This window comes from Marmota monax, unplaced genomic scaffold, assembly GCF_021218885.2.
Source record: "Marmota monax isolate L192 unplaced genomic scaffold, Marmota_monax_Labrador192_F-V1.1 WCK01_AAM20220418_F8-fsc00044, whole genome shotgun sequence".
Taxonomy (NCBI): Eukaryota; Metazoa; Chordata; class Mammalia; order Rodentia; family Sciuridae; genus Marmota; species Marmota monax.
The window spans coordinates 10,738,793-10,761,354 of record NW_026695198.1 but is presented as its reverse complement, the minus strand read 5'-3'; positions in this window follow the sequence as shown (position 1 = coordinate 10,761,354).

Sequence of the window (22,562 nt, the reverse complement as noted above, 5' to 3'; positions counted from 1 at the left end):
CTAGAAGAGGAAAAAAAGAGAGAATATGAATTTCTTAAGGGTAAGATGTTACTCTTAGAGGAGCAATGGGCTAAGGCAGTATGGGGTCTAGTATACATGTGGACTGATTCATCTTGAGCCGCCTACATAATACTGAATACTGTCTTCCTCTGTCTCCTTTCCACTCAGCCTTCAAGAACTGCCTTATCATAATAATGACGAACATTAATATTTATTGTGCTCAGTGCCAAGCTAATCACTTTATAAACATTTCATTAAATAAGAATATCACATCATGACTCAAACAAAATGAATAAGGTATTTGGTATAGTGTGTGACTAAGTAAGGAACACAAGGCATTTCATTTCACAGAGAGGCGCCCGACCCAACTAAGATGTGTACTGAGAGGATCAAAGACCCTCTTAGACTAACCAACTGATGTTCCAAATCCTTGGTTAACAAGGTTAATTAAGAGAGAAGCACAATATTGCTCCTATATTACAATTCCAAGAGCGTATATTCTGGGGGCCTGTCTATTTAGTTGAAGAATAAAGAAGAGGCTCTTAGGGGATTTAGCAGAACAAAGGTCTGGGGGACAGAGTGGGCATCCACCACATCATAACAGCATTAGCAGCAATTATTTCTAATTGGAGTGCATCTTGGCTGGGCTGCTACAAAGGCCTGAAATTCAATTGTGGTTTAACAATACCCATAAAATTGTCTAAACAAATTCAGATTCACTTGAGGCTATCCTATGAGAAGAGACCACATGTAAATTAGAGGATTCTAGAGGATAATAAATAACAAGGTGATTTAATGGCCCTGGGGAGTGGATGCTCTCACATGTGTTTTATACCCATTTCCAGCTGAAATTTAGTTCTAATAAAGCCATGATCAAGAGCCCAGCACCGAAGTAAGTTTGAAGGGATGGAGCTCGGCAGGACCAGGGCACACTGCCCTCTTAGGGTACATCAGCCAGGATTCTGGCCTCACTGTGCTGCTCAAAAACTAAGAAGAATCCTTGCTATGAGAAGGAGTTTGGGTAAAAATGTGTGCCCATGTTTGCTTTTTTTGGTTTGGGGATTTTTGTATGGTTTTGTTTGTTGTTGTTTGTTTGTTTGAAGAGTAGTTTTACATTATCATGCTCTCTTACCTCAAGCTGCCATTAAAATACCATAGACTGGTTGACTTAATTGACAGAAATTTATTTTTGATGGTCTGGAAGCTAAAAGTCCAAGATCAGGATGACAATTGATTGATTTTCTCGTGTGGGTTCCCTTCGCTTCCAGGCTTATAGACAGCTGGCTCCTCCCCGTGTCCTCACATGGCCTATCCTCCGAGGGCATGAAAAGAGAGCCTCTCCTCTCTATAAGAATACTAATTCCATGATGAGCCCCCACCCCCACCCCCTTATAACCTCATTTAGTTGTGATCACCTCTTAATGCCATCACAATTGACAGGGTTTCAATATATGAATTTTGGGTGACACAAACATTCAATCCATAGCGGGTATCCAGATAGAAGAGAAAAGCCAGACGGTACATGACCTTGACATTCCTTATCCTGATACTGAGATGGTCACAGTTCATCCAACGAAACTGTTACTGGAAATGGAAACTTTTGACTCTGTATCAAACAAAATAATGAATGCTAAGCTTGACGTTATCAATAAAAATGAATGCCACCAAGTTAAGTGAGCACAAATATATAGACAAAGCTTTAATCTGGAAAAGAAGAGGGGGCCTCATATTCCCGTGAAGGGGATAGACTGATTGAGCAAGTAATCAAAAATGTCCCTCAAGAATAACCTAGCCATTTCTTTCTTTCTTTCTTTTACTTACTTACTTACCAACTAACTTACTTACTTATTGGTACTAGGGATTGAATCCAGGGGCACTTTACCCCTGAGCCACAACCCCAGCCCTTTCTTATTTTTTATTTTGAGACAGTGTCTCACAAAGTTGCTTAGGGCCTCACTAAATTGCTAAGGCTGGCCTTGAACTTGCTGTCCTTCTGCCTCAGCCTCCTGAGCCATTGGGATTACAGGCATGCACCACTGCACCTGATCGCAACCTTTTATTAAGAGGCTAGACCAGAAGGGCCTGGTATCTCTATGATCATTCCTTTACGGAGCTTCTTGTGGAAGATAGTCTTGTAATATCTCTTGGTGCTACTCAACCTGGGGTTTATGATTGAATTGATTTAAGAATAGGAGGGGGGACTGGGGTTGTGGCTCAGTGGTAGAGCACTCGCCTAACACATGCGAGGCCCTGGGTTCGATCCTCAGCATCACATAAAAACAAATGAATAAAATAAAAAGTATTGTGTACAACTATAACTAAAAAATAAATATAAAAAAATAGGAGAATAAGTAAAGATATATTCCATTCACTATAAGAGTACGAGAACAGGAAAATAAGAGTATGAGAACAAGAAAATTTTGATCAAGAGATTATGAATTCAGGCCCAAGAGTTTATCTGCCATTGGCAGAGTGAATTAGAGATACTTGAAAAAAACTAATTCCAACCTCTGGAAGTCAGCACTTGAGAAACTTTGGGCCACTAAACCAAAACATGTGAGACAAGTTATCCCACGCAGAGACACTCTGTGCAGAGAGTATATGCCAGTTGAGATACCTTCAACATTTCCAGACTAGTGACCTGTCATGGAAGAATCCCCAGCACACTTCCCTTCCCATCTGCCAAACAATTTCCCTTTGCTTTCAGTGAACAAACCACAACTGGACATTGAAGAGGGCCTCTTGTCCAGATTCTTCTTTTTTCCTCATAACCTTCCTACCATATTGGAAACCAAACCTGTAACTAGTGCACCAGCCATTGAGCTCTATCCCACCACAACAGCAGCTCTGTCTCCTCTCCATTAGTAATAGCATTTAAAATGGAGCTGAGAATAATTTGTCCATATCTTCACCTCACATTGGTCCTAAGACATCCAGTTTCCATGTCATGAGTATTTTTATTAATAATTCCTCCTCATATTTGGTTTCCCACAACTGACATTATTAATCACTCAACTCTCAGTCCCAGTGACCCCTCTGGTTCTTGGCCTCTGTTATTGTTCCCTCTTCAATTTGTTGATATTCTGCAAGTCTTGACTCTTGGATTCCTCTGGGGGCTCTTGACCATGTCTCTTGCTCCCCTAGACCATCCATGCCAGAAATTCAGGTGTCATGTTCTAATTTTACTTCTGTCTCTCACTTCTCTATCCAATTAGTGGTCAAGTCCCATCTCCTGTACCTTGCAGCCTGACAAGCATATTCTCCTCTCTGGTTCCGCTGCTATGGCGTGATCTCAGGCTCTGGACATCTGTTCCCTGTTGCTGTAATAGTCTCCTGACCTGCCTCTCTGCATCATGGCTTGCTACTCTGTTAGAGAGGATTACGTTCTTCTGGGATAACTGAGGACACCAACATAACAAAAGCTTGAGTTAAGCAGGAGCATTACCTCTCTGATGTGTAAAATGTCTAGCAGTAGTGGTTGAGGGTTGGTAGGGTGCTCAATGAGTCAGGAATTACCACAGTGTCTGGAATGTCCCCCAAAGGTCCATGTTAAAGGCTTGGTTCCCAGCTTGGCATTATGAGGAAGCATTGGAACTTTTAAGAGGTGGGGCCTAGTGGAAGGTGATTGGTTCAAGCCCTCAAATGGGCTTGTGGAATCCCAGCCCATACTCTTGCTCTCTTCCATTTCCCAGCCATTCTGTGAGTGGTTTTTCTCCACCTCATGATCCCTTCATGATGTGTCCAAAGACCCAAAGGAACAAGACCAAGTGATTATAAACTGAAACCTCCAAAATTCTGAACTAAAATGAAATTTTTTTCTTTGTAGGTCAATTATCTCAGGTTATTTGTTACATTACTGGAAAACTAACACAGAGAGCCAAGCTTCTTCTGTGCATTTGTTCAGCTATGCATGAATTCCATCACTGTTGTCAATGTCTCAACAACCATTGAAACCCCCCAAATAATGCTCACATTCTAGCCTGTAAGAATCCAGAGGGCAGAAGGCACTCCCATTCCCTTACAAAATAATCCATGGACATTTCATACCCCACAAACATCATGTCCTTTGGGCAGGATTATTTACATGACTACACTGATTTGCAAACAACACTGAACAATGTGATCTTTATTTTGCACTGCCATGAGCAAGGACTCTATTACTGAAGGAAAAGGTAAGAACAGAGGTTGGCTGTCAATTTCAGGTTTCCCACAGATTAATGTATCATCTCACCCCCCAGCTCTGCCCGGTTGCTGCATGCTGCAAAAAGTTCAGACTCTATGGTTCTGCGCTGCACTGTCTATCAGATCCCTGTTAGTGACCCAATGACCAGTGAGGTTAAAATGTAAGTGATTTACCCCCATCACACTTAATGTACAATGGAGCTCCGGAAATAGGATAATTAGAGAGAAATAGGAAAAGGAAGGGAGAGGGAAGGGAAGACAGGGGGAGAGGGAGGAGGGAAGGAATTTTTATTTCAAAATGGAAGGAGTCAGAGGAAAAACAGAGATGGTCCTCAGTGATATGATCTTGCTGGGCAGGAATTATGAGCAGCCCTACATGGTTCTCTTCTGTGAGGTGACCTTCTGTCTAGTGCCCTCCACAGACCTAGAGGGTTCTTTTTTGTTTAATGTTTTCTAAGGTTACCACTGAGTTAAGCTTTGCAGAACATATATGTTACCATAGCCCTAGGCCAGAGGCCTGCTTCTGGGGACCCAACAAATCCAGTTTGGGGTCACTTGCCCCCAAAATCAAACAGAAAAGATAATAATGAAAAGCATGAAAGGAACTTTAATCAGTGTAGCTGTACAGGAAGACAAGGGATCCAGCCCCTATCCCTGTCTTTGAAAGGCTGATAATGACTTTGGGGCTTTATAGAAAGGGGAAGAGGACAAGGGTTGGGGGTTTGTATACCTGGAGACTTTTCACAGCTATCAACGCAGGTGACCTTGGTCAGGTGTGGTTAGCCCATCATTATCTCTGGATTGGTCAGGTGGGACCTTGTCCCAGATGAGAAAGTCGCTATTGCCTGGTGGGTAGCTTCAACTCATCACAAGATGTTTATTAGATCAGACCTTATTCCTGGAATCCAAGGTGAATTGGAGCAAAGGAGATGGATGCAAAATGGAGGCAGCCATGCCAAGTCTTGAATCCTGTTTTCAGCTATCCCTCAGACCTTTTCAGGTACAAGAAAAGGGTCTAAGTCAACGAAACAATTCCCCCAATAACTCAGAAGACTTGTGGCATATTTATTTCTTCCCACTCATTGGACATTGAAACCACTGCCAAAGATTTTACCTAGGTAAAATTTTAAGCCTGAAGACTGCCACTCTGTTCCTGGCACCTGCACTCTCTCCTTCTCTCATTCCTGCCTCTCTCCTTCTCTCTCTTCCCCACTGCCTTCTCATTAATGGAAACTCACTTGGGGTCAAGTGAGCCAAGGTGTAAGGGAAAGACTGCACTCATCATTTGACACTTGCTGTGCTAGATCTCACCTGTGATGGACAATCCTTATTAGACAGTGCCGGGGAAAGCCCTGTGCTCACAGTCATTCTGGAGAAGGCCATCATCTGGGATCCTGACTTTGGAGGACATCCCATCAGGCACAGAGGTCACTGACTATTTCACCACTCCCAGTTCCAGATTGCCACCCACTCAGTCAAATGAGTTTGCAGGTAGAGAGCCACTTAGAAAGAGCTTCATTCCCTTATGCCTCTGTTTGCATATAATATTCTCCAGGCTTTGCTCATCTCTGTGAGACTCTACCCAAGCCACCGCAAAATTCTGAATTTGCTGGGTTCTTCCTCCTCAGGTTACTATTATGTTCAGCAGGTGATGTATATCTTCCAAAGTAGAGGAGGATCAATTGGAACCAAATGTTCACACTGGCAACAAGTATGACTAGATTTCAAATATGAGAATCCGAGCACATTGCCACCTCCCTCCTAGGAACCTCAATTTAGTTAGTCCACATATTTCCCTTTTTGTTTCTTGTAGCATCCCCTACATGATACTGAATTCTACAGTAGTTTAACTTATGTTAAATAAGAGTGATTGCAATACTATAAAAGTATACCCTTGTCAGGTGAAAGTCCAAAAATAAAAAAGCCATGTCTTCTAAGTTGGTTCTGCTCTATGAAGTTCCAGGGAACTGGGATACTGACAGCATCTCACTCTGATGTCCGCCATCACTATGGTCAGGATGGCAGCCATGATAGTCACAAATTTAAAAGATTGGAAATCATATGAAGTATGTACTCTAACTACAATCAAATTGAAATCAATAACAACAACAACAAATAGCTGGAAAGAAAGCCCCTAAATATTTGGAAATTCAACATCACACTTCCAAATAGTTCAGATCGACAAAGTCTCAAGAGACTTAAGAATATTTTGAGTAAATGAAAATAAAAATACAACTTCCTAAAACGTATGAAATGCAGCAGAAGCAGTTCTTAGGGGGAAATTGATATCATTAATCATATCAGAAAAGAAGGAAGCTCTCAAGACAATAACTTAAACTTCCACCTTCAGAAGAAAAAAAAAATTTAAGCCTAAAGCAAGTAGAAGAAATGACGATAAGAATTACAACAGAAATCAATAAAAATGAAAACAGGAAAACAATAAAGAGTGAAGTGCTGAGAGATAAGATTAAATGGAATCATACAAAATGCTCAACTAAAGCCAGAGAAATTGGAAAGAGGTGCACAAAATTGATAAACTCCTTAGCCAGACTATCCCAAAAGTAAATAAAGAAGACACAAATTACCAATGCCAACAACAAAAGAGGGGTCATCGCCATGATCTGCGTGGACTCCAAAAAGATAATAAAAGGAGGTAGCAAAACTAGTTAAGTCACAACCATCCTTAAAAGACACAAAAGACCAGAGTTTTGAAAGGACTTTGAATGAAGAGTTCCTTTGAAGTGAATCCAGAGGAGCAGAGACCACTTTATTTTCCTCCTCCCCACCGTCCCCAGCACTCCTCTGTCCCATCGTATTTGCTGGCACAGTCTATACTAGGTCAGTTTAAAAGCTAGGAGATGCAGAGAAAGAAGGGGGACCTGGCATTTTAAAGGTCCAGCCAGCAGCTTGCTCCACTGCCAGGTGCAGTTTGGGTACAGTCATAGTAGGGGAAATGCTACTGGTAGAACTTGACCTGTGTCTACAAGAGTCTGAAGCATATGTGAGCCCATTTCTTACCTCCTGCTTGAAGAATTTGTTCCTCAGGACGCTGACTAGGGCTGCTCAGCATGACAAGATCCAGAGAAAAGATTCAAGAGTTGATGAAGCAAAAATTTTATCTGGCGAGTCAGGAAGCCCAGGTAGATCTCAGAGCCCCTTGAAGGAAGAAGGGTGGTCTATCAAGGAAAGGAGAGGCCTGCAGAGTTTATAGATACATACAGGTAGGTAGTGGACACATGCAGGGATGGCTACGCAGCTCAATAGGCTCAATAAGACGTTCAAGTACTTCGTTAGGGAATTATGGAGTAGAGAGGCAGAAGAGCACCACAATCTACCACAACAGAGAGAGAGCATTTAGACACCTGGTCTAACAGACATCTACAACCGTGTTATTTCAACACCCATCCCACCACTTTTATGACTTTATTCCCTCCTACTTCTTTCTCTCCACTGTCACCAACACTAGGGGATGGAAACTTTGAAGTGTGTCCAAGAATAATTAACAGAGTAAGATGTAAAAAGAGAGAAAACACAGACTGTGTTCTCTACCTGCCATTTCACAGGACAGATCTTAAAGGTTCAGCTGGGAGAGGGGAAAAGATGATTGATTTAAAGGTACGAGAAGAATCTGCTCAATTCTGTCGAAAGGGAAAGCGAATACTCTTGCAGAATGCAAGAGTGAGAAAAAAACAGGCTATTTGCAGATGTGTCTCACTGAATATAGCCACTGAATAATCAGGTTGCCATTCTTTGCTTAAAGAATAGTAGAGGTAGTTGGACGTTGTATATGGTCAGTCCTCAATATTTGTAGTAGTTATGTTCTATAAAGTCGTGTAAACATTGAATTGGCAAAGACTGAAGCGTTACTCCTAGGGGAAATACAAAATTAGATTCCTGAGTGCCTCTGGTCACATTTTCACCAACCTGTCAGTGCACAACTGTGATTTATGTATTTCAGTTTAAAGAATGATGGCTAGCAGCACTATAACTTATGCTTGCAGGAATGTTTTCTAGCACACATATTTTCTCTATAAGGCACATCACTGCCTCCTTGCATTCAGGAATGTTAAACAACATGTCAGCACTATACTTGGAGTCCATGTTAAACCTCCAAAAAATGCAAAAAAAAAAGAAAAAAGAAAAAAACGAAAATGGCATCAAATAGTCCCTAAAAAAGACAATTTTACAACATGAGACCTCAAACAAGAAAGCAAAAAACCACATTGTTCAACTGGCAACATATGTATTGGGTGACTCAAATTTTTTATTGCTCTTAACATGTCCATAAATACCACAAAAAGCACCAGGAGATTTTTGGGGTTATGAATAAATTTTAGCAAATAGATTAATTAATAAATATGGAATCCAAGAATAATAAATATTCACTCTACAGGGTTCTGGGACTCCTTGAGACTGGATCTTCACTATGGTAGGGGACCTAAAATGCACACTTTGTTATTATCTTGGTTACTAATATTAGTTAATCCAATAGTTAAATTTATATCCCTGTTTAAATAAATCAGTGTTTCTCTGAATTTTTAACATCTCTAATGCCCTGACTAGTTTTTAGTAATTTCTTTTTTGTAAATTGTCAGTTCATACCCTTTGCCTCTCCCTGCTGGGATGGTTCATTTGCAGTTTCCTGTCTATGCTAGATACTAATTGCTTATTGATATTAAACACAGAAAACATTTTCTCCTATCCTATCTCACTAGCTCATAATGAGAGTTTTCTACTGTTAATTTATTCTTTTTTATATCCCATTTAGGCTTTCAATCCATCTCGAGTCCACCATTATATGTGGTATTCTGTAGGAATCCAGGTTCAATGTTCTTCATATAGCCTCTTTGTTTCTCATTATTCCCATTCATATGTTAAGTGATCCTATGTACCAGGATCTGTCTCTGAACTCTATTTTGGTCCATTGGTCTGTATCTGCCCTCATACCAACGTCTTTTTGTTTTTCTTGCTAGGGTTTTGTAGTTTCCTTCATGTCTAGTAGAAAAGTCTTTAATACGTTCTCTTTAAGATTGACTTAAATGGACTTTAGTTCTTAATTCCTCCATGTACTTTTAGACATGTTTATCTTGAAATCTAACTTTTTTTGTATTGAATATATTTATAATACTTTCAGGAAGATTAATACCTTTATGGTATTCAATCACTTCATCACCCCATCCAAAAGCACAGAATGCCTCTATTCATTTGAGTCATTTCTAATGTCTTTTAATAGTTTTAATGTTTCCCCAAAGAGGTTTTGTACATTTTTTAAATTAATTCCTAGATAACATTGTAGCTTTTGTAGCTGTTGCCAGTATAATCTTATTTTTAATGAGTTTTTTCAAGTATGTTATTAGAAAAATCCTTTTGATCTTTATAGGTTGATTCCATATCTAGGGAACTTACTGACTTCTCATTAGTTCTAATGTTTTTTTCTGTTAAATATGTTGACTTTTTTCTAAGTACTCGCTATCATTCACATTGCTTCTCGTCTTCATATCTATTTACTTGTCTATTTAAAATTGGTTAGACTCTCCAGTAGTGGTAATAGTGACCATCAATATTTTATCTGTGACTTTATTAGAAATGTTTATAATGTTTCTTTATTAAGTATAAAGTTTTTGATATCAGTTCTATCAAATAAAGTTCCTTTTACTCCTAGTTTTCTACATTTCTATGTTCCTAAGTATAATTTTTCAGTTTTTTGATATAATTTGTATAAAATTGGAATTAATTCTTCCTTCATAGGCTTTCAGGTTTTGGAAACGGAGGATCTTCGATCATTATTTAATTCTTATTGGTTGATTCATGCTCCCTATTTCCTCTTGCATTAATCTTGAAATTGTATATTTTTCTAGGAATGCAGTCATTTCATTCGGGTTTATAGTTACCACATTTTATAATACTATTTCATTAATTATTAATCTCTTTTTTCTATAATTATTTCCCCTCTTTCTGTATTCAAATGATGCTGAGTCTAGCTCTTTCTTCTTGACCATAGTACCTTTAATAGAAGTTGAGCCTCCTGTAGTTGTTTTAACATCTACAAAATTTTTTTCTTAAAGAAAAATAAAAATCACTAGATCTTGGGATCTCATACAGAAACTGCCTTTTGAATAGATCTGTTTGCCGTGGTGCCTCCAAGAGCTCGCAGCTTGGCTCTGGGTGGTTTGGCTTGTTTGAAGCTGGGTTAAAGACAGATACTGCAGCAAGAGAGATCTGGGAATGGCCAACACCCAGAAAGGACGACTGAGATGGAGAGATTAGGGAGCTAGAGGCTGTTATTACACAACTTTATTTTCTTAATCTGTCAACAATAGCAAATGAGGCTTCTGAGTATGAGGACAGTGTTCAGCGATTGCTCCCACGCAGCACAGAGTCAGGGGCAAATGTCATCATTCACTGCTGGATTTAAGCTAAATCCTGTCTGGAAAAAAAAAATAAACCAATCTTTAAAACTCAAGAGATTCTCTCTCTCTCTCTCTCTCTCTCTCTCTCTCACACACACACACACACACACACACACACACACACCTTTAGATTTTAGCTTCTCTTAAGTCACCAGAAGACATTGCATGGTGGTGTCTGCTCTGCCCCATTGCCTTTGGGGATTCCCGTTTCCTCTTGGTTTGATGCTCATTTGTGTTACTTGCCTTCCCATGTGAATATTTCAGTTTTTGGCTCCTGGTATAATATTTTCCCTTCACAATCATTGTGAACCCGTCACCTAGGAATGTACGGACCCTATGTGTCCTCCAGCTTATGATCTCTCACCAACATTACCCACACTCTGTTCATGCTTGGCTACTGCTGGTATCTACCTGATGTAACCAGGACAAACCCTGTCCAGACCCTTACTTTTTAAAATATATAAAATCAGAAATTGCTTCTTGTTTTTAAATTTAACTTTTAATTGTGGTGAGAGGTGTTCATATGTGGTACATTAAGAATCATGTTTCTAAAAATTGTACGATGAATGAGAAATACTTGTGAAAACTGATATAAAAGTATTTTTTTAAAGTACAACAAATTATATATAATCACACTTATATCAAATAAAGATTGAAATTTTTAAATTATTGGAGGAAAAATGTTATGGAAATGCACTAAAAAATATCTTAGGTTTTACCTCTATGGGCAATATGACTATGGGTTTTTTCTTAATTTTCTCTCTCTGTGTCTTTCACTTGTAATGAGAGTGTCATAAATGCTTTGGGTGCCCCACCCAAACCTCTTTTACCCACTGATACCCCACCCACAGCTGCTGCAAGTGATTGCTAACACAGCTTACTCCTATAATCTTCTCCCAAGTCTCTTCCTTGCATGACTAGAGCCAACCACACACACCCATCCTGGTGGCTATTGTCTGATTCATGATACAATGGGGACAACCCTATAATGCAATTCAAGCTCCAGAATGTCCTTCCACCCTTGTCAAGGCAAGACACTACTTGTCCATATGCCTTCTTAGCTCTAACCTTATCCCTATAAAGATTCCCTCACTGCCATATAGGTTTTTAGACAGCAACAATGATGTGAGCATCACTACTAGTATTAAGATTGCTAGTTTTGAGAGGCCCTAAATCAGAAAGGGCTCTGGAACAGAGCAAAGCTCTGACTACTGGCCATGTGACTCAAAAGATTTGATGATACAAGGAGCCTAATTATAGAGATGCAGGTGTACCTCCAGATTCCTGGAGCACAGTCTTGCTATCCACAGTAGAAAATCAGCTGCTGGCATCCAACTGGGCATTGGTAGGGATGGAGCGCTTGACTTATGGAACATGGAGTAACTATGTGGCCAGAATCTTCCACAAGGGATGAGGACTCTCAAGTCAAATACAACACTGATTCAATGAAAAATGGAAGTGGTCCATCCAAGAGTTTGGTCAAGACCAGAAGCACAAGGTACACAAACAGGTCCCTTGACTCCCATGTCATCTTCCACTGTGGCAGTAATGACTCTCCCTCAGCTCATGCCTGTGAAGTTTCCTTTGACCAGGTAATAGAAGAAAAAACCTGACCTCTGTTCACAGATGGACTTCTGCTCCACTGAAATCCCACTGAGGGGTGGAAGAAGTTAAAAGACATGGCTGAATGGGAATCTTTCTACCAGGAAGAGCTCCAGGCAGTTTACCGGGCCATCCTTTTTGTGAGAGAGCAGCAATACGCAGCAAAGATCTGCATGGTTTTGAAAGAAGCGCAAAGTGGCTTAGCGTGTGATGGGGTTGGACATTTGGCAATAGCAGTAGTTAGATCCATCTGAAAGAAGCCAGTTTGCAAAACCAGAGGTAAGGAGGCCTGGGGAAGAGTAGATGGATGTATGAGAGTGGTTATGAAGGGTTAGGATATTTTATCACATGAGCACTAAAAAGCATCCCTTTAGATGAGGTATTAAACAATTAAATAGACAGAATGACTTGACTTGGCTCATAGATATCAGGCAGCCTAACGTTTTCTGCCTTCAACTGCCCCCAGGCTATGAACAATGGTTCCTAAGAAAAATAGCTATAGTAGCAGAAAATGAAGTCATGCACCGGCCCTACAGGCTGCTCTTTCCTCATGGGCTGCCTTTCATTGAGATGGATCTAACTACTGCTATTGCCAAATGTCCATCCTATAAGCTAAAGAGACTGACAAAGCCCTACAGTATGACACTACCCCTCAAGGAAACAAATTGGGCTATTTGTGCAAGTTGATGACATTGGATCCCTTACTGGCAGAGACAGCCTAGATGGTTCGGAGGTAATACCATATATTATAAAAGTACAAAATGTTTTATTTTAACGTATAGACAGAGGTTTATTTAGGAAGGTAGATACACATTCAAGGTAGAATGTAAGCTGTCTCAAGAGTGAGAAGCAGCCCTGAATTGGGCTGTGGGGTCCAATATTTATAGAAGGGCTGTATCAGGGGCCAGACTAGAGGTAGATTCAGGGTGGAGCTGTCAGTTTTCTGTGCACGTTTCTGTTCAACCCTCACGAACCCTTAAGATTAAGGGACCAAAGTCTCGGAGGGGGGGAGATACAAATTTTAAAAATGATTATGACATTGCTACAGAGGTAACTATTCACAATATCTTCAGTGCTAAAAAGTTAAGCTTAAAGAGAATTTTAGTGAATTAGATTATGTTTCTAGTGTTTAAAGGTTTTTCTCCTTCAGGAGTATACTCATTTGATTAAGAATATATTAAATTGGAAAAAGCAAGAAATACTCTATTCACTTTGTTGAAATAATAGATTTAATAAATTTAGGATTTCTCAGGATTCTTCATTATAATTGGAACCAGGTTTCTTGTTTTTGTTGTTTTTTAAGAGACAACTCTTTCAAATTGTGCTTATTGAAAAATATGTGCACCAGCACTCTGTAGGACGAAATTACTCTTCATTAAATATTCCATCTCCTCTACAAAGTATATTTCCATGCTCCACTGACCTTGCACTTGATCATGTATCTTGCTTTGGACAGAGAAGTTTCAGTGAAAGTGATCTAAGCAGATGCCTAAAAAGGCACAGTATTGGGCCAACTATCAGTGTAAAGAAAATCTTTTCAGCTGGCCTGCAGACCTATATGCAAAATAATGAACGAATAAATGCTCATCTTTGTAAGTCCCTGAGTTTTGGGGTGGCATGTTGGACAATAGTTGACAAATATCATCAACATGGTCTGATCATAATGACGGGTAAAGAGCATTCACTTAAGAGTGCCCAAGCTGTCAAACCAGAAAAGATAAAACTCCACTTTAAAAGAACTTGGAGATGATTCACCTGGAGAACAATCTGTGAGGTAAACCTGGCATTTTATAAGTCATATTGATCTTCTGAAACTGGAAGTTCTGTCTATTATCATTAGTTCAGCCTGATTTTTTTCCACGTACATCACACTTGGAAACACAACAATTAAACTCTTGAACACTCAGTTGATGTCAGAGAGTTAGAGACTGAGAAACTCATGTGACTCCATTTTTTAAAATAAATAAATAACAGCAGATTCTACCTCAAGGCCTGTCCTAAGGAAGGGGGTGTGACCCTTGTCCTTGGAAAAACCCACAGAGCACTCCTAGGCACACACCCACCCTGCTGAGTTGTTTGTAAATAACAGGAGAGGTCTGGGGGGGTGCCAGGTGTCCCTGACTCAGTTAGGCTAGGTGGGGACCCATAGCAACCCCCTAGCAACATCCAATCAGCATAAGACAGGGAAAATACCTGGATGCCAGATGACCCCCAAGTAGTTTATGGTGATTGATAACATGTTGGGAAACCATGTAGTTTAGCAGTATACCTCTCATGGCCTAAACCAATCAGTTCAAATGAATCCCCCTCTTGTACTAACCAATCACCCCTACCCAACTTGTTCCGGCCAGTGAATGTGCTAATCAATGTTAAGAGGTTTTTTTTTTTTTTTTCAGAGTAGAAATTAGAAGTTTATTAAAGGACGGCAGAAAAGACTTCTCCCGGAGGAAGAAGGGGACCCAAGAGGTGGAATCCAATGTTAAGAGTTTTTGTTTGATTTTCCCGCAGTATGGAATGATTTGCTGTGTGATGTTGTGACTTATGGAGTATCCCCCCCAAAACCTATAAAATCTCACTGGACAAAGGACTGGGACTCACTCCCTGGGACTGCTGCATCGGGAACGGTCCAGGCTCGAGCTTGCAATAAAGACTCTTGTGCGATTGCATCGGATTTGGCTCCTGGAGGTCTATTGGGGTCCCACGAATCTGGCATTATAAGACATGGTGTTGGAAAAGGCACTACATATTGGTGTCAGGGTAAGAAAATCTTTCATTTGGTGTCAGGAGTGGTATGAGGAAAAAAAAAACACTTAGCACCTATCAATTCATAACAGATTGAGAGCATTTTAGTCAGTGGGGTACTGAAGCCTGAATTATGGAAAGCACCCCTACACACAAACCTGGAGATGTTGGGTTGATGGGTTATATGGAAATAGAGTCCAGGAAGCTTTAATTTAACAGATTTTAAAACTTTGTTTTCAGGGTATAGTTTATTTTTTGATAGTTCCCGTGCTTCTTCTTTACTCTTAAGATTCTCTTCCTATGCATATAAAATGTTTCTTGTGTAACTAGAGAAAATACCATATTGCCTACTGTTGACCATGGATTTCTCTTGATATCCTTTCAGCACCCCACTCTTCCCTGACTCACTTCCTACCTCCTGACCACTCCACCTCCATATTCTATGCCAGCTCATTTCTTCACCCTGTCACACGTTATTATTTCCAGTGGGTATCTTAACTCCCTTCAAATATCTCAAAACACATCATTCCCAGGTGGCCTCCTGACTGTAATCTTGATTTACTTGGTATTGAGTAAAAAATACACACGTTGTATTTAACTCCAAATCCACAAATTCAATTGCATTCTTACATAGCACTACCCGGTTTCTAAATACCACAATCTCAATATGTCCAAAATTAAATTCATTACTTTTTCTCTTCCTATGGCTACTGAATCCATTCTCCCATCCCCTACTTCAACTGTAAAATAAACACCTGCAAAAAACGGTACCAAGACATCCAGTTGCAAGTTTATTTCACCTACCATACTAGCAATTACTGACTTTCCCTTCTCCTTCACACCCCACTCCCCAGTATGAGAAGTCTGCACTTAAACCTTCTATCTAGGAATGGGAGACAAGGTATTTATCAACTCGAAAACAGGTATTCTCATTAATGAGAATAGAAAAATCAGAAAGCAATGATTTACCATAAAAGTAGATTTGAAAATATTAAACTAAAATACTTATTAATATAACAAGTATGGAGGGATACCTAACAGTGGGAAAAAATATATATATATATATATATGTAAATTATATATTTTTGAGGGTACTCTGGGTAACTGTATTGATAGAAATAATAGAAGTAAAAAATAGAGAGAAATAGCTTAGAGAACAGAACTTTTGGATATGCCTAAATGTCTACAGTGAAGTTTTTAAAAATTTAATGAGATAGTTTGTATAAGAAACAGACCTATAAGAGGACCCAAAGTTGTAAAACATATTGAAAGTAAGGAAGGAAAGAATTGTAAGAATGAAACAGAAGTTCATTCTCTTTGTTATAAGAAAAATGCCAAACAAAATTTGAATGCAATTTTATTTTCACCTACCATACTAGCAAAAGTAAAAACATTTGATCTTATTCTGTTAATAAGCATGAAGGGGAGGAGGCATACTTCCATGCCTGACAACTGGAGTATAACTCACCTATTTGGATTAGAAGCCGTTTAGCCATAATAATTGTTACATCAATTTGTAATAGTCATTTAACTAGGCAAATTCCATAAGGGAACTTAACATTAGCCTGTTTATATATCCAAGCAACTGCTGTACAAGATCATTCTTTATAGGGTTCTCAGGGTATAGTTTAAAGATAATTAAAGATAAGAAACCTTTGATAAAGTTCAAGTTAAATAAATTTTAGTAAATCCATGAAATGAAATAATATACATATTATTAAAAAGAATAATTTGTATGTGTTGGCAGTGACATCGGCACTTTTTTAGACATGTATACCACACACAAAAAAAAGACTGAAGTGCATATAGTATGCTACTATTTAAAAAAAAAAAAGTCTGTATGGGAGAGTGGGTAAGTATGGGGAGGTATGCTTCTTTGCAGACTGATTACCTTGGAAACATTTAAAACACACACACACACACACACACACACACACACACTGGATAACAGAGGAATTTGGGGAATGGAGAAAAAAGTTTATATTTGAATTGTTAAATACTTTTAATATAAGCAAATTTTTTAAACATAAGAGACTTTAGGGTTTTGTTGTTGTGGTGGTGGTGGTGGTGGTGAAGGTTTATGTGTTTGTTTTTTGGCAAACTGATTTCCCTGCCTGAACCAATCAACCAAAACAATTAGACATACACAGAATTTTTTTTCAAAATATCTTTTTAAATGTATAAATAAGATGACCAAAGATGGAGGATTTCTAATAGGCCAAAAACTAAGTGAAAATAGGAGTCCAAGGAGATTCACTGATTGCATTGTCTGGACCCAAGGACTGAAAGCTTGGGTTTTCAAGTATAAAGTCTTTATGGTCATGCCAAACTGGGGAGTCAAGTACGAGATGTTCCTCTTAGAGATACATTCTCAGGTTAAAGGGGAACTTCAAATAACACTTGTTCCTATCCCCACCCTTGGCCTCCACCAAGAAACAGGAAGAATGTTTTCTTATTATGAAGCTTGGTTTATGGGAAAGAAAACTAGTAACTATAAACTAACCCGAGAACTAGTAACTATAAACTAACCTTCACACAATTTTGTTGTCCAAAATTAGATATCTTTAAAAGTATTAAGCCAAGAATTCAGCTGAAAATACTCCAAGTTCTAGTTGCTCTAAGTTTGCAAATGCAAAAACTTTTTGGAAAAAAAAAAAAACACCTTTGGAACAAGCTTCCTATGTGTCCCACAGTTAAACTTTCAAGGGGCTGAACTTCATGGTTAGAAATTATAAACACACAAAGGAACAAAGCACTGAGTGAGAAATAAACCCAAGTACATCAGATGTTTAGAATTATCCAATATAAAATATAAAATAATAATGGGTTGAAAGTAGTCTTGCAAGGAGCAGAGATCATTAAAATAATGTTTTTTAAAGAACAAACTTATTAGAGATATAACTAAATAGAACTTAGACAATTTTTAAAGCACATTTTTAAATGAAAATTAAAATATCAATGAATGTATCTAGTTCAAGTAAAGATTTAGTGAATTAGAGCACAGGATTGAAGAAATTTCCCAGAATCTAGCACAAAGAAATAGAAATTAGAGAAAGGAAGTTCAGAATGTCAAATGTTCATATAAATGTCACAATAGAATTTAGAAGAAGAGAGAAACTGGAAGGTGTACAATATTTGAACAGATAATGACCAAAAGTGTTCCAGAATATATGAATTGGTAAAGGTACACCAATCCTCAGATTTAGAAGATTTGAATAACATCGAGCATAACAAATAAAACCATGCCTATATATGTCATGATAAGTATGCAGAAAACTAATGACAAAAATAATCTGAATTATTTGAAGGAAAATTATCTAAAAAGAGAGAATGAACTTTCCTACCAAATTCTCAAAAGCAATTGCTGAAGTCAGAGAGAATAAAATAACATCTTCAACCTGAGAAAAATTAACTGTTGTATTAGTCAGCTTTTAATTAATGTGACCAAAATACCTGATAAAAATAACTTAGAGGAGAAAAAGTTTATTTGGGACTCACAGTTTCAGAAGTTCAGTCCATGGTCAATTGATTCCTGTTGCTCTGAACCTGAGTGAAGAAGAACATCATAGTGAAAGGGCATAATAGAGGAAATATTTCAGCTCATGGCATCCAGGAAGCAGGGAGAGAGGAGCAAGAGACAAAATCAATCCCCAAAGGCAGACCCACAGTGACCCACTTCCTCCAGCCATGCCCCACCTGCCTACAGTTATCACGCATTCAAATTACAAATCCAACCACCTGGATGTTAATCCATCCACTAATTAGATTATAGTTCTCACAATCTAATCATTTCACCTTTAAACATGCCTGCGTTACCTAACACAAACTTTTCTCTCTTTTTTTTGGGGGGGGGGCAGGGGGGGTGGTATGGTGACTCACATCCAAACTATAACAACTGTCAACATAGAACTCTACAAAATATCTGTTAAACAAAAACACTTTAAGAAATATCCTTTAATAGCATCTTCAACAAATGGTGCTTGGAAAACTGGAAATCCATATGCAACAAAATGAAACTGAATCCCTTTCTCTCGCCATGCACAAAAGTTAATTCAAAATGGATCAAGGAGCTTGATATCAAATCAGAGACACGCCGTCTGATAGAAGAAAAAGTTGGTTACGATCTACATACTGTGGGGTCGGGCTCCAAATTCCTCAATAGGACACCCATAGCACAAAAGTTAATAACTAGAATCAACAAATGGGACTTACTCAAACTAAAAAGTTTTTTTCTCAGCAAAAGAAACAATAAGAGAGGTAAATAGAGAGCCTACATCCTGGGAACAAATCTTTACTCCTCACACTTCAGATAGAGCCCTAATATCCAGAGTATACAAAGAACTCAAAAAATTAGACAATAAGAGAACAAACAACCCAATCAACAAATGGGCCAAGGACCTGAACAGACACTTCTCAGAGGAGGACATACAATCAATCAACAAGTACATGAAAAAATGCTCACCATCTCTAGCAGTCAGAGAAATGCAAATCAAAACCACCTTAAGATACCATCTCACTCCAGTTAGATTGGCAGCCATTATGAAGTCAAACAACAACAAGTGCTGGCGAGGATGTGGGGAAAAGGGTACACTTGTACATTGCTGGTGGGACTGCAAATTGGTGCAGCCAATTTGGAAAGCAGTATGGAGATTTCTTGGAAAGCTGGGAATGGAGCCACCATTTGACCCAGCTATTCCCCTTCTCGGTCTATTCCCTAAAGACCTAAAAAGAGCATGCTACAGGGACACTGCTACATCGATGTTCATAGCAGCACAATTCACAATAGCAAGACTGTGGAACCAACCTAGATGCCCTTCAATAGACGAATGGATAAAAAAAAATGTGGCATTTATACACAATGGAGTATTACTCTGCATTAAAAAATGACAAAATCATAGAATTTACAGGGAAATGGATGGCATTAGAGCAGATTATGCTAAGTGAAGCTAGCCAATCCCTAGAAAACAAATGCCAAATGTCTTCTTTGATATAAGGAGAGTAACTAAGAACAGAGTAGGGTCGAAGAGCATGAGAAGAAGATTAACATTAAACAGGGATGAGAGGTGGGAGGGAAAGGGAGAGAGAAGGGAAATTGCATGGAAATGGAAGGAGACCCTCAGGGTTATACAAAAGTACATACAAGAGGAAGTGAGGGGAAAGGGAAAAATAATACAAGGGGGACAAATGAATGTTAGTAGAGGGGGCAGAGAGAGAAGAGGGGAGGGGAGGGGAGGGGAGGGGGGATAGTAGAGGATAGGAAAGGCAGCAGAACACAACAGACACTAGTATGGCAATATGTAAATCAATGGATGTGTAACTGATGTGATTCTGCAATCTGTATATGGGGTAAAAATGGGAGCTCATAACCCACTTGAATCAAAGTGTGAAATATGATATATCAAGAACTATGTAATGTTTTTGAACAACCAACAATAAAAAATTTAAAAAAAAAGAAATATCCTTTAAAAGATATTTTTAATAAGAGTGAACCAAGATATCATTTTATTTCATGAAAAATGCCTTTTTAACAAAATGTCTTTTACACATGAGAATGAAATAAAATAATTTCAGAAAAATAGAAACTGAGAGAGTTACCATCAGCAAACTCTCACTAAAATAAACACTAAAGGATTCTGATGTAGGTAGAGAAAGATGATCTCAGAAAGTGACAGAGAAGGTGGTTAAGTGTCAATAAATAAGATTTAACTGCATAAAATAATAAACATATTGTTTTGAAGGGTTCAAAGGTCAGTATTTATAATAGGGACAGAAAACACTAGAACAGCCTAATTCCCAATTAGCACATCCAAAACAATAACAGGTAGATATGATCCAATTTGAAATGGACTGCCATCGTTATAGTACTGATTTTAGAGTTTAATGGATTAAATGCATAAGTTGACATTGCTAGGATTATTTTTAATTATTATTTTTATTATTCTTATCTTTAATTATTTTTTAAAGTAGCAAGACTTTTTTTAAAAAAAGTAATACCTTTCTATTACTCTCAAAGTAATAGAAAAAACTATGAAATTATAAACATATTCTACAATTTTCAAAGAGAAAACAGAATTCATAGGAAAGAGAGAAATGAATCATAGTAAAGGCAGAATCAAGGAACTGGGGGAAGATGGCAGAGGCTGTGTCAGAGCTCTTCAGTATATTCAAATCCTCACAGAATTATTAAACAAAAACGACCTCCATCACAAAAGCAAGAACACATTTTCAACAAAACTAGGTGACGACAAGGGTGCAGTGGCACATGCCTGTAATCCCAGTGGCTTGGAAGGCTGAGACAGGAGGACTGGGAGTTCAAAGCCAGCCTCAACAACTTAGCAAGACTCTAAGCAACTCAGTGAGACTCTATGTCTAAATAAAATATAAAAGGGGGCTGGGAGTGTGGCTCAATAGTTAAAATGCCCCCCGGTTCAATCCTCAGTACAAAAGAAAAAAAAAAAAAAAACCTAGGTAACAAGCCATCAAGACCTGCATGGTATCCAGCTTCTGCATAGGACAAAGTAGTAGGGAGCAACAGATGTCTGACAGATCTTAGGACAAAGAAACCCCAAATAACCAACATGTAGCATGATAAAATATATTGAGCCAACTTGAGAAGAGCAAGAAAAATAGGAAGGGTTGATCCAGTTCTATGGAAGGTCAGTATCTATAGTAGGGACAGATTAAACACTAGAACAGCCTAATTCCCAATAATTCTACTAGTGGACCTAGCAGGTCTCCTTTCTAGGATAGGGCCCAACAGTTAGGAAAAACTTCCAGGAATGTAATAAAAATTATACATGAGAAGAATAGTAAAAAATAAGGAAAGAAGTAGTCCAGGTAAAAGAGATAAGAGTCAGGAAATCTCAGAGAGTACGCCACTAACTTTTAAACACTACAAGAAAAAAAAAAAAGAAAGGCATACTTATGAATTTAGAGAGGTATCCTAAACTCCACCAAACCCTAATATTCAATAAAACTACTTACTCATTTTAAAAAATGAACCAGAAAACTATCAAGGTCAAATCTCATGAAAAGTTATTTTAAGGAAAAGAAAGAAAGGTCGCAAAACAACATCCTTTAACACATAGAACAGGTCAAACTGTAACTTTCAATTTTAAAATTAGCCAAAAATATGAAGAAAACAACATCATACGAGAAGAAACATAACCCACACGCGAGAACTAAGAAAACTCAGACTTAACTAGGGAGCAAATCAGAAATGAAAGAACAATTACTTCACAAGCAAAGACTAAACTTGAAGGAACATAAAAGCAAAGAAAATACATTGTTATGCTTTGCTGGGACTGCAAATTAGTACAACCACACTGGAAATCAGTATGGAAGTTCCTCAAAAGACTAGGAATGGAACCACCATATAACCCTGCTATCCCACTCCTTGGTATCTATCCAAAAGAACTGCAATCAGTATACTAAAGTGATGTGTGCGTACCAGTGCTGCCACAATTTACAATAGCCAAGTTATGGAACCAGCATAGGTGCCCATCAACAGAAAAGTGGATAAAGAGACTGTGATATATATACACAATGGAGTTCTACTCATCCATAAGGGAAAATGAAATAATGGCATTTGCTGGTAAATGGATGGAACTGGAGAACATTATGCTA